The 10401-nt window shown below is 42.4% G+C and overlaps 1 pseudogene; it reads left to right on the plus strand.

The window, feature by feature from the left end:
- Positions 1-2441: 2441 nt before the first annotated feature.
- LOC132214636 (large ribosomal subunit protein eL29-like) lies at positions 2442-2878 on the plus strand (annotated as a pseudogene).
- Positions 2879-10401: the final 7523 nt, after the last annotated feature.

Below are 10401 nucleotides of genomic sequence, written 5' to 3' on the forward strand. Positions count from 1 at the left end.
GATGCTAACCATCCAATGCCATTGAATTTCTTAAATATTGGGGAAAGGGGTAGGTCTAGAGCAGTGGTTCTCAACTTCGGGCCTTTAAATACAGTTCCTCATGTTGTGACCCAACCATAAAATTATTTTCGTTGCTACTTCATAACTGTAATGTTGCTACTGTTATGAATCATAATGTAAATATCTGATATGCAGGATGGTCTTAGGTGACCCCTGTGAAAGGGTCGTTCGACCACCAAAGGGGTTGCGACCCACAGGTTGAGAACCGCTGGTCTAGAGGCTGTAGTTTTTTTTCTTCTCCCTGGGGCACTTTTTCTTGGAGTCTAGCATCATGTCCAGCTCATCAACCTGCTTATATGACCCCAGATTGTACTGGTTCCCCTGCTGTCATTCAGTCCCAACTCAAATGTCACCTCTTTGTGAGGCTTTCCCCAACCAGCCCTGTCTTGCCTACTCTATATCATCCTTGTTTATGGTCTCTGTGGATGAAAAGGGGCCACATGCTAACCTGACTAACTCAGGAAAGACCTTCCTGGCAGCCTTGCAAACTCATAGACCTAAAATGGTCTGAAATTAAAAACCTTTTCATTAAAAAGCAGTGTATAGTGGGTAGTCAAGTACTAGGCTGGTATCTTTCCAGACAAAGATCAACTTTGATCTTTACTGAGCCTATTGTCTTCTTGCATCTAAGATAATATATCTGTGCAATGTCAGGGTAACTTATAACTTCCCTTTTTCTGGACCCCTCGGGGCACAACAAATGGCACCAGGGAACAGACCACAAATTCCTTCATTGTTACTGTTATGGTGTTGATTGTTGACTGTTAACTATCCTATGCCCACCTATGTAAAAGAAGCATATGTCTCTCATTTTACATTTTTAAAATATATTTTTATTTATTTCAGAGAAGAAGGGAGAAGGAGAGAGAGATAGAAACATCAATGATGAGAGAGAATCATTGACTGGCTACCTCATGTATGCCACACACCCCCCCCACACACACACACACCCCCACTGGGGATCGAGCCTGCAATCTGGGCATGTGCCCTAACCTGTGACCTCCTGGTTCATAGGTCAACACTCAACCACCAAGTCACACTGGTCGAGCTATCATTTTACTTTTTATCCAATCCCAGAGGTTTCCCTACTTTGCTTTCTCTCACCTCCCTAATTTGTCACCAGTGGATTTCATGTAACCCACTTATGTCTCCTTCATTGATGATAATTTATAAAAACAGGTTTAAAAAAGAAACACACACACAACACCATTCTCCAGAGCATTATCCCAATATGTTGAGTTTCTGCTTCTCGGCAATTGTCGACAGTTTGGCTCAAATAAACTCACAAAAATTCTTTACAGGTTTGAATGCTTTCTGATGTTAACATCTCTAAGGCCTAACTACATGTATTTTATTTGTTTATCCTCAATCCCACCCCATTAGAAAGCAGGGATGTGGACTGTCCTAGGCACTGAGGCAGCTCCCCATCTATAACAGTGCACATACTTGACTTCCTGTCAGCAACTGTATGAATGAGTGAATGTATCCTCCAGGGAGAGCTTGACACAATAATGAGTCTCTGACACAGGTTGCCTAAAGAGCAATGTGCCAGTGGTTTTACCATTTCCCCTTCTAGGTGTGCACTGCCTCTGGCCTTGTCAAAGACTCATGGACTAATACTGCACTTTACTCTTTCTTTCAACTCCAGAGCCAATGTGCATCCCTTCTCTGGCACCACAGCTGTCCTGGGTTCTTTGCATATCTATGTTATCTCTCTGGCCAGACTGAGCTCAGCAAAAATTACTTCCCGTTTTCCCTAGTGGTGTAAACATCCAAAAGTGTTAACTCCAAAGTGAGGGGATGTCTTACAAAGATGCTCAAGTTTTCAAATGCTCCCTAGAGTCTCTGTCTAGGCCAGACTCACTGGAATCAGGCCATGGAGAATGAGGACCTCAGGCAGACACTACACAGACACATGTGCAGACTGGACTAATCAGGATGGAGTGCTAATACCTTACAAAACTTAGATGTTTTGAGTCAGGTGAGAGAGCAAGAAGTGGGAGTTAGGATTCTAGTCATCACCCAAGGTGACCAGAAAGTACAGGAGTTTAACATGGGAAATAATCAGAGAAAAGCAATGTAATTATTCTTTTGATCAAAAATATCTGAGTGCCTACTTTGTGCCAGATGTTCTACCACTCACTAAAACTACAGATGAATAAGATGCGACCCTAACCTTGGGGAGTTTGTGGTTTTCTCCCTTTGTCCACTCAATTATAATCTTCTTGAAAACAAGGATGTGTACTTATCACTTTGGATGCCTGGAGCCTAAGAGATAGATAGCCATAATAAGGGACACTCAGTTATTTTGTGTTCCTTTAAAATAATGAACTAAAAGTCTGGTCCCAGGCACTTGGGGAGCTGTGGGCTTCTGTGCACATATGGCCAAGTCCAGGAACCATAGAAATGGCATCAAGAAACCCCAGTCACAAAGATATGAATCTCTTAAGGGGGTAGACTCCAAATTCCTGAGGAACATCACTTTGCCAAGAAGCACAACAACAAGGACCTAAAGAAGATACAAGTCAACCATGCCAAGGTCATGAATGCACATGCCAAGGCTATCAAAGCTCTTGTTAAGCCCAAGGAAGTCAAGCCCAAGACCCCAAAGAGCGGCAGCTGCAAGTTCAGTCAACTTACCTACATTGCCCACCCCAAGCCTGGGAAATGTGTTCATGTCCACATCACCAAGGGTCTCAGACTCCACCAGCCAAAGTCCAAGGCCAGGGCTCAAACCAAGCCCCAGTCCGTGGCTGCAGCTCCAGATCAGGCTCAGGCTCCCAAAGGTACCCAGACCCCCACCCAGGCTCCAGAGTAGAGACCTCTGTCTGCCGATGTGAGGACAGATGGACTGGTGTGACTGGACTGCTGTCAGCATAGAGCCAGTGTCCTCTTGTGCTATTTGTACAAATGAACCTGAGGCAGGCTCTGTAAAATAAATAAAGTTAAAAACAATAAAACAAAAGGGAGAAAGACTCAGAGAAAAGGAGTTTGTCACAATAATATAATTAAGACGCTTTCAATCACCTGAATTCTTCAAAGGGGAGATGGGCTTCCCTTTGACGGGATGTATTTACCTTTTCAGGATGTGGTCAAGCATAGATTGGGCTACCTCATTACAAGAAACCTGTGGAGGAAATTCAAAAGTGAATGACAAGGCCATCCGCTCTCTTTTATCCTAGGATTCTCAATGTTCATTTTGTGATGATATTGCTCTTTTCAAAGTATTTTCAAGGACTGGTAAAGAGATATCAGATGATTCTCTTAACATTTGTCAATTAATTTGCAAAAACAGAACAGGAGAACAAAAATTTGGTCTTTCTGGGTGGTCAAAGTCTTTATTTATTGATGCTGTACCTCACAAGAAACGCTACCCAGCATCTTTCCCTCTACCATCTCAACTCCTTGTCTTTCTCCCTCTTCCTTTGCCATCTGGCACCTATGCAGTGAGACTCCTCACCTCCCAAGTCATCCCATTCAGTGGCAAACTCTGTAGAAGCAGAAGACAGGGCTAGAAGTTGTTCCTGCCAAAGTTCTTCTCCTTCTAGGGGATGGAAGCTCATCACAGGCAAAACTGTGGTCACATTCCACGTCGGTGACATGCATATTTGGAAGGATGTGTTCTTTTAGGCACAATAAAATTGAATCTCATCTCCACATCTGGAGCTAAGTAGGAAAATTATCTTAATTAAACACAGAAGAGTCCAGATTTATTGCTCACCACATGGAGTACCCTTAATCTCTGAGGGCCAAAGCTGATATTCCAGAAAAGCCATTTTCCACTGGCACTGTACACTTATCCACGCATGGTTTTCAGATGCACGGAGCCAAGGAGAAGAAATGTGTTCCTCAATTTTCAACATGGTAAAGAGATTTGCAGGGTAATAGGAAACATAAGTCCCATACACCCAGTCAAGAAGTGATTACAAAGTCAAATAGCTGTTTAGGACACATGTCCTTCCAAGCAAATAGGTGAACTACTTGCTCCCTCCCCCCCCCACCCCCCCCCCCCCGAAATCAGGGATGGTTTTCTCTAACTGGAGCTCTGGTGTCCTGTAGGTTGTTTTTAGTTCCAGGTAGTAAAAACCTGGGCTATGTGGAAAAGATTAGAGAAATAAAGTAATAGATCATTGATACATAAAACTGAAAACCTGATAACTGGATTGTTTTCCCTTCGAAAGTAGGTCTCATCTAGAAAGAAAGAAACGCGTAAAGTGAATGGCCCAATTGCACCATGGGTGATTCAAAAAGGCAGGCAACAAGGCTGGCCCATTTGACAACTCTCATGCTGGGCCAAATTCCTCTGAGTCACTTATTCTAAACACCAATAATAATAAAATGCTGGAATTCTCATTGCACATGAAATAGAATGCCCTTTGGAGATAAAGAAATACTTCAAGGATGCAGTACACCTTTACTGTACTCTCCTTGACCAGGATTTTCCTTCACTTGCTTTTTTTGTTTCAGCCTAAGCAATCTTACTGATTCCTCCACTGCCATAACCATGTCTCAGACAATGACCCAATTCCTGGCTTCCCCAGAACCCCTTTTCCAGTGCTGAACTGGATGCTCCCACTTGTCTACTGAACAGTCCTCATGGGTATGCCACAGGCACCTCAAATTCCACATACCCCAAACTCAATTCATATTCTTTCCCTTAAGTGTGACTCTTCTTCTCAATTCACATTCTTTCCCTTTAAGTGTGACTCTTCTGGTCAATTCCATCTGTGACCCAAGACAGAGAATTTAACCATTGCCATTATGCTGGACCCTGAATCACTGCAGCACCAGAGCTGCGATGCTCCCAATACTGACCACCCTCCCAGCAGTGTCCCTGTCTCCCCCATACGGTTCTTCCTCCTGGCCTCTCCCCTCATTCCGCACACGTCGCACCTGCACAGGTGGGCTCCTTTCGCTGGGATCCTGGCCTGGCTCATCCATGACACAGCCCATCTTGTCCTACAGTCATCTGTCAACCTAAGCCCAGCTCTGAGACCCCTGACAACTCATAGGATCCTTCCTGTCAGTCAACTTGTTGGAGCAGCACAGGCCTCCGCACTGCCCTTGCTCTTGAGGTACGTTTGTACATTTGTCCCAAATAGCCAGTGTCTATCCTCCATGGCACACACTGGCACCTAATTCACCTCTCCAATCATGCCATTGCCTTCCTAAAAGCTTGTGTGATTCTCCATTGCCTGTTAAAGTCAATCCAACTATTTCGGCAAGCAAGGCCCTTAAACACCTGGATCTACTCACTCAGCTTAACAACATCCCGCAACACCTCTGTCTGCTCCAGTCACATAAGACTCTGTTTTCCTCAAATGAGCCTGCACTTCCTTGCCTCATGCCATTTGTCACACACGCTGACACCTTCATAACGTCCCAATTCGCTCTCCCCTTTGCTATATTTCCACAGAACTGGGGTTTTAACTGCATTAGCTCTTATCCTTATGTGCCTATAAGCAACTGTCCCCCACTATCTCCTCCAGCCCCCCAAATCCCTGGTTAAACACTGGCCCACAGGAGACACCACTGTGGGTCAGCAGGATTGACTTGATGCCACACTTAGAAAAGAGAGAACTTTTTCTTTTCTTTTATTTTTTCCACTACCATTTATCCTTCTATGCCAGTGTGGGGGGGGGGGGGGGAGGTGGAAGAGGGAGAAAACTTTTCATGAGTTTTGTTTGAGTAGGAATCCTGAAATGTCCCATGTGACAGTTAAAACCCAGCAAACTCTTAAATCTACATTCTTTAAGTTTTATTGTTTAAATTCTGGCTCAAGAATCTTTGCCTTAGCCCTCCTGTTGTGGCCAGCAAAGTGGAAAGGGGAAAAGTATAAAACAGAATCCCCCAATAAAGTCTACCTACACACAGATATCTGACCCTAACGTCAAAATGGGTCGCATATTAATCTCTTCTCCTCTCAGATCGCATTGAAATAATTGAAAAACTGTAAAAATAATGCAAATGTTTAAAAGCATCAAACAGAAGAGATTCCCATCAGAGAACCAGAAACTGCAAGGAATTTTGACTCTGGGTCAAGGGGAAGTGCCATGAGGGAGGTACCATTAGGGCACTGGGCCAAGCAGAGTCACCTGAACTACCCTGGGAACATCCCCCTGCCCTCATGGATATGGGAAAAATGGAAAAGAACTGTCTACCTGAGATAGTATTAACATCTCCTAATGCACTCACCTTCAGTCCAATGGGAAGGGGTCCCCAGCTCACCTGCTGCCTTGCACATCACCCTCCCACCAGGGAAGACAGAACCCCCAGGTGAGGCACCCAGGCTAGAAAGTGGGGCAGGGGAAACGTCACAACTGGGGCACTAATGTGCAACTACTATCAGTATCGCCCATCTAGAACTTTCTTTCTAAGTGTGAATGCTGAATGGTTGCCCCAATTTGAGGAAAGCCACCTGCCTAAGGAAACACACAAGAGGACCAGTGCACTGGAAGAAACAGATACTGCTGGAAACAGAACTTGAAAACGTGTTGGTCAACGTGTGCCAGGTTTCAGTTATGCAGGATGGGCAAGTTCTGGGAATCTAATGCACAGCATGGTGACTGTGGTTAGTAACCCTGTGTTGTATGCCAGAAATTTGCTGAGAGTAGATCTTAATTGTTCTCACACACAAAAAGAATTAAAATGGTAACTGTGAGGGGATAGGTGTGGTAAATTATCTTGATTGTGGTGAACATTTCACAATGTGTGTGTATATTTAAACACCGCGTTGTACACCTTAACTATATACAATTTTATATAGTTGCGAGGGGGGATAATTCAGTTAGTGTCCCCAGAGGGGTTCAAAGGTAACCAATGGATTAACACAGAAACCAGGCTGTTTCCTATCAGAGCTGACAGTGGACAAAAATTAAGTAACTCCCTGGTAGAAAACTCAGCAGGAAGACCAAGCAGTGTTGAAAACGAAAGGATAGCACCTAAAAACATCCAGAAAAGGATGTGAATGAGATCAAAATATCACACATTATTACAAATGGAAAAGGACTAAATTCTGTACTACAAATAATAAATTTACAGATTGGGGCAGGGTGGAGGTGAGAGAATCCAAGATTATTTTGTTTCTAAGATCAATAAAAATTATGTTAAAATATTGATAATTGTATGGACTATATAATTGTTTGGGTAAACATGTATCATGTAAGCACTGACAAAAAGAAAACTGAAGCATTGACATTGCTAGTGCAGAGGTCCAAGTGATAGCAAGTGCTGTCCCCTCTGCCTGGAGGACGGTCCCCCAGCTTTCTGTAGAACTGACTCCTCTTGTTGTTTGGCCTCCATCAACACCCCTCCCCAGGGAAGACCCACCTAATATAATAAAGAGATTAGAAGGTTTGAATGGGATCAGCATGCAGCACTGTGCCTGGAGCATGATTAGCAGTAAGTAAACATTAGCAATCTGTATTACTATTAAAAGTAAAATCACCTCTATTACCTCTCCTTGCCTCCAACCTAAGCCTCTCATGATCCTCACATCATTGCAAATCCATTTGACTCAAATGAAGTTTTGAATCCCTCAAGACCCAACTCACTCACCACAGGCTCTGTGAGGAGCAAGGGCTCCAGGTTTCAGGCAGCCCCTCCCTGGCCACTCACATCATTCACCCCAGCCACTGAGGTCCAGCCACGCTGCCTTCCTCTTGATCTTTGAACACCCAAAGACCATCGTGCTTCAGGGTTTTTGCTTTGTCAGTTCTCTCTACCCAGGAGGTTCTGCCCCAGGGCTGTACCTGGCTGGACCCTTGTCATCCCTCAGTATCAGCTTTTCCCTAATCACTCTGAAATGCAGCTCCCTTTCCACCACCCCCTTTCCCCTCGCCCCATTTCCCCACCTTATTTTCTTGGTATCATTGGCTAAAATGATTCTTCTCTGTTAACCTGGATATGGTCTCTCTCCCTCACATTCTAACAAGACATAGACATGAAGAGATAGTCATTTAGATTTTGTTGTATAGCAGCATAAGAGAAGTGCCTATTGATCCATAAATGCACCCACTCTTCCATTTACTTAGTTCGCTGAGCTTACATCCTATGGGGTGGGGGGAAATCAAACCTGACATCAAACTATACTGAGTGAGCATAGTGATCAAAACAGGATGGCACTGGCATTAAAAAGAAGACCCATATATCAATGGAACAGAATAGAAATCCCAGAAGTAACCCATGCCTATATGGCCAATTAGTACTTGAAAAAGGATGCAGGAATATACAATGGAGTAAAGGCACGTTATTCAATACAGGGTGCTGGGAAAATAGGACAGATACATGCAAGAAAATAAACCACCTTCTTATATCACACACAAGAATAAATTCAAAATAGATTAAAGACTTAAATTTAAGACTCAAAATCAGAAAACTCCTACAAAAACATAGGCAGTAAACTCTCTGAGATATCTCTAGCAATATATTTTTTTGTATATCTCCTTGGACAAAGGAAACCTAAGAAAAAATAAACAAATGTGACTATATCAAACCAAAAAGGTTTTGCACATCAAAGGAAACCATCAACAAAATAAAAAGACAACCCACTAAATGGGAGAGCATAGTTGTCAATACATCTGATAAGGGGTTAATGTCCAATATTTATAAAGAACTTACAAAATTCAATACCAAAGTAACTAACAATTCAATTAAGAAATGGACAAAGGACCTGAATAGACACTTCTCAAACAGGACATACAGATGGTCAATAGACATGAAAAGATGCTTAATGTCACTAATCATCAGAGTGATACAAATTAAAACCACAGTGAGATATCACCTCAGTCCTGTCAGAATGGCTATCATCAATAAAGCAACAAACCAACAAACAACAAGTGTTGGTGAGGATGTGGAGAAAAGAAAACCCTTGTGCGCTAATGGTACAAATGCCCGTTAGTACAGCCACTATAGAAAACAGAATGGAGATTCCTCAAAAATGTTAAAATGGAACTGCCTTATGACCCAGCAGTTAAACTTCTGGGAATATATCCAAAGAAACCCAAAACACTAATTTGAAAGAATATATGCATCCCATGTTCATTGCAGTGTTGTTTACAGTAGCCAAGATAAGGAATAACCAAAGTGCCCATTAGTAGATGAGTGGATAGCCCTGGTCAGGTGGGTGAGTTGATTGGAGCATCACCTTGTATATCAAAAGGTTGCAGACTGGATTCTCAGTCAGGGCACATAATTTGGTTGTGGGTTTGATCCCCAGTCAGGGAGTGTACAGGGAGGCAAGCCATCAATGTCTCTCTCTCTCTCTCTCTCTCTCTCTCTCTCTCTCTCTCTCTCTCTCTCTCCCTCTAACTTTCTCTCTCTCCCCCTTCCTCTCTTTCTAAAATCAATAAAAACATATCCTGGGGTGGGAACTTTTTTAAAATTTCAATAGCAGATGAGTGGAAAAAAGAGCTGTGGTACATATATACAATAGAACATTACTCTGCCATAAAAAAAAGAAATCTTACCATTGGCAACAGCATGGACGGACCTAGAGGGTCATATGCTAAGTAAATAAGTCAGTCAGAAAAAGATAAATGCCCCTTTATTTCACTTATGTGTGGAATCTAAATAACAAAATTAAAGAACAAATGAAATAGAAACAGACTCAGATGCAGAGAACTGACTGATGGTTGCCAGAGGGGAGGGATGGTGGGAACTGGATAAAAAGGATGAAGAAATTAAGAAATATAATTTGATAGTTACAAAATAGTCACAGGGATATCAAGTACAGCTTAGGAAATATAGTCAATAATATTGTAATAACCATGTATGGTGCCAGGTGGGTACTGCAAATAATGGGGAAACCCTTTGCAAAGTATATGATTCTCTAACTATTATGATGTGCACATGAAACTAACACAAAACAGTATGAAATGTAACCTGCAATTGAAAAATAAAATAATTGACATTTAAAAAGATAAACTTTGAAATTGACCTAAATTTTCCCATTTAATATTTTTAAAAGGTCTGCTATTAAGTTTGAAAAAATAAAGAACAAGGATATCTTCTGAATTGTGGCTACTCCACCAGGAAATAACTGCAGGGTCCTGCCTGCCAATTCTCCTTTGAAGACAAGTGGTAAGACGAATACAAACCTAAAACAAAGACTTACAGCCACTAAAATAAAATAAAAAATTATTTCAAGGAAGGGCTGTGCAGAGAATGCCAAGGAGGGTTTTTTAAAAAGGGAAGTGGAGTGTGTTATAAAGCAGCTCCTCTTTTAGTCACCTGCCTACGTTGCGGGTTATGACAGGAGAGGTAACTGGGAGGTGCAATCATCAAAAGTAGAAAAGCTAAGAAAACAAGTAAAAAAGAACAAACAAACAAAAAAGTGTGGCT

The sequence above is a fragment of the Myotis daubentonii genome, chromosome 13, assembly GCF_963259705.1.
Source record: "Myotis daubentonii chromosome 13, mMyoDau2.1, whole genome shotgun sequence".
NCBI classification, from domain to species: domain Eukaryota; kingdom Metazoa; phylum Chordata; class Mammalia; order Chiroptera; family Vespertilionidae; genus Myotis; species Myotis daubentonii.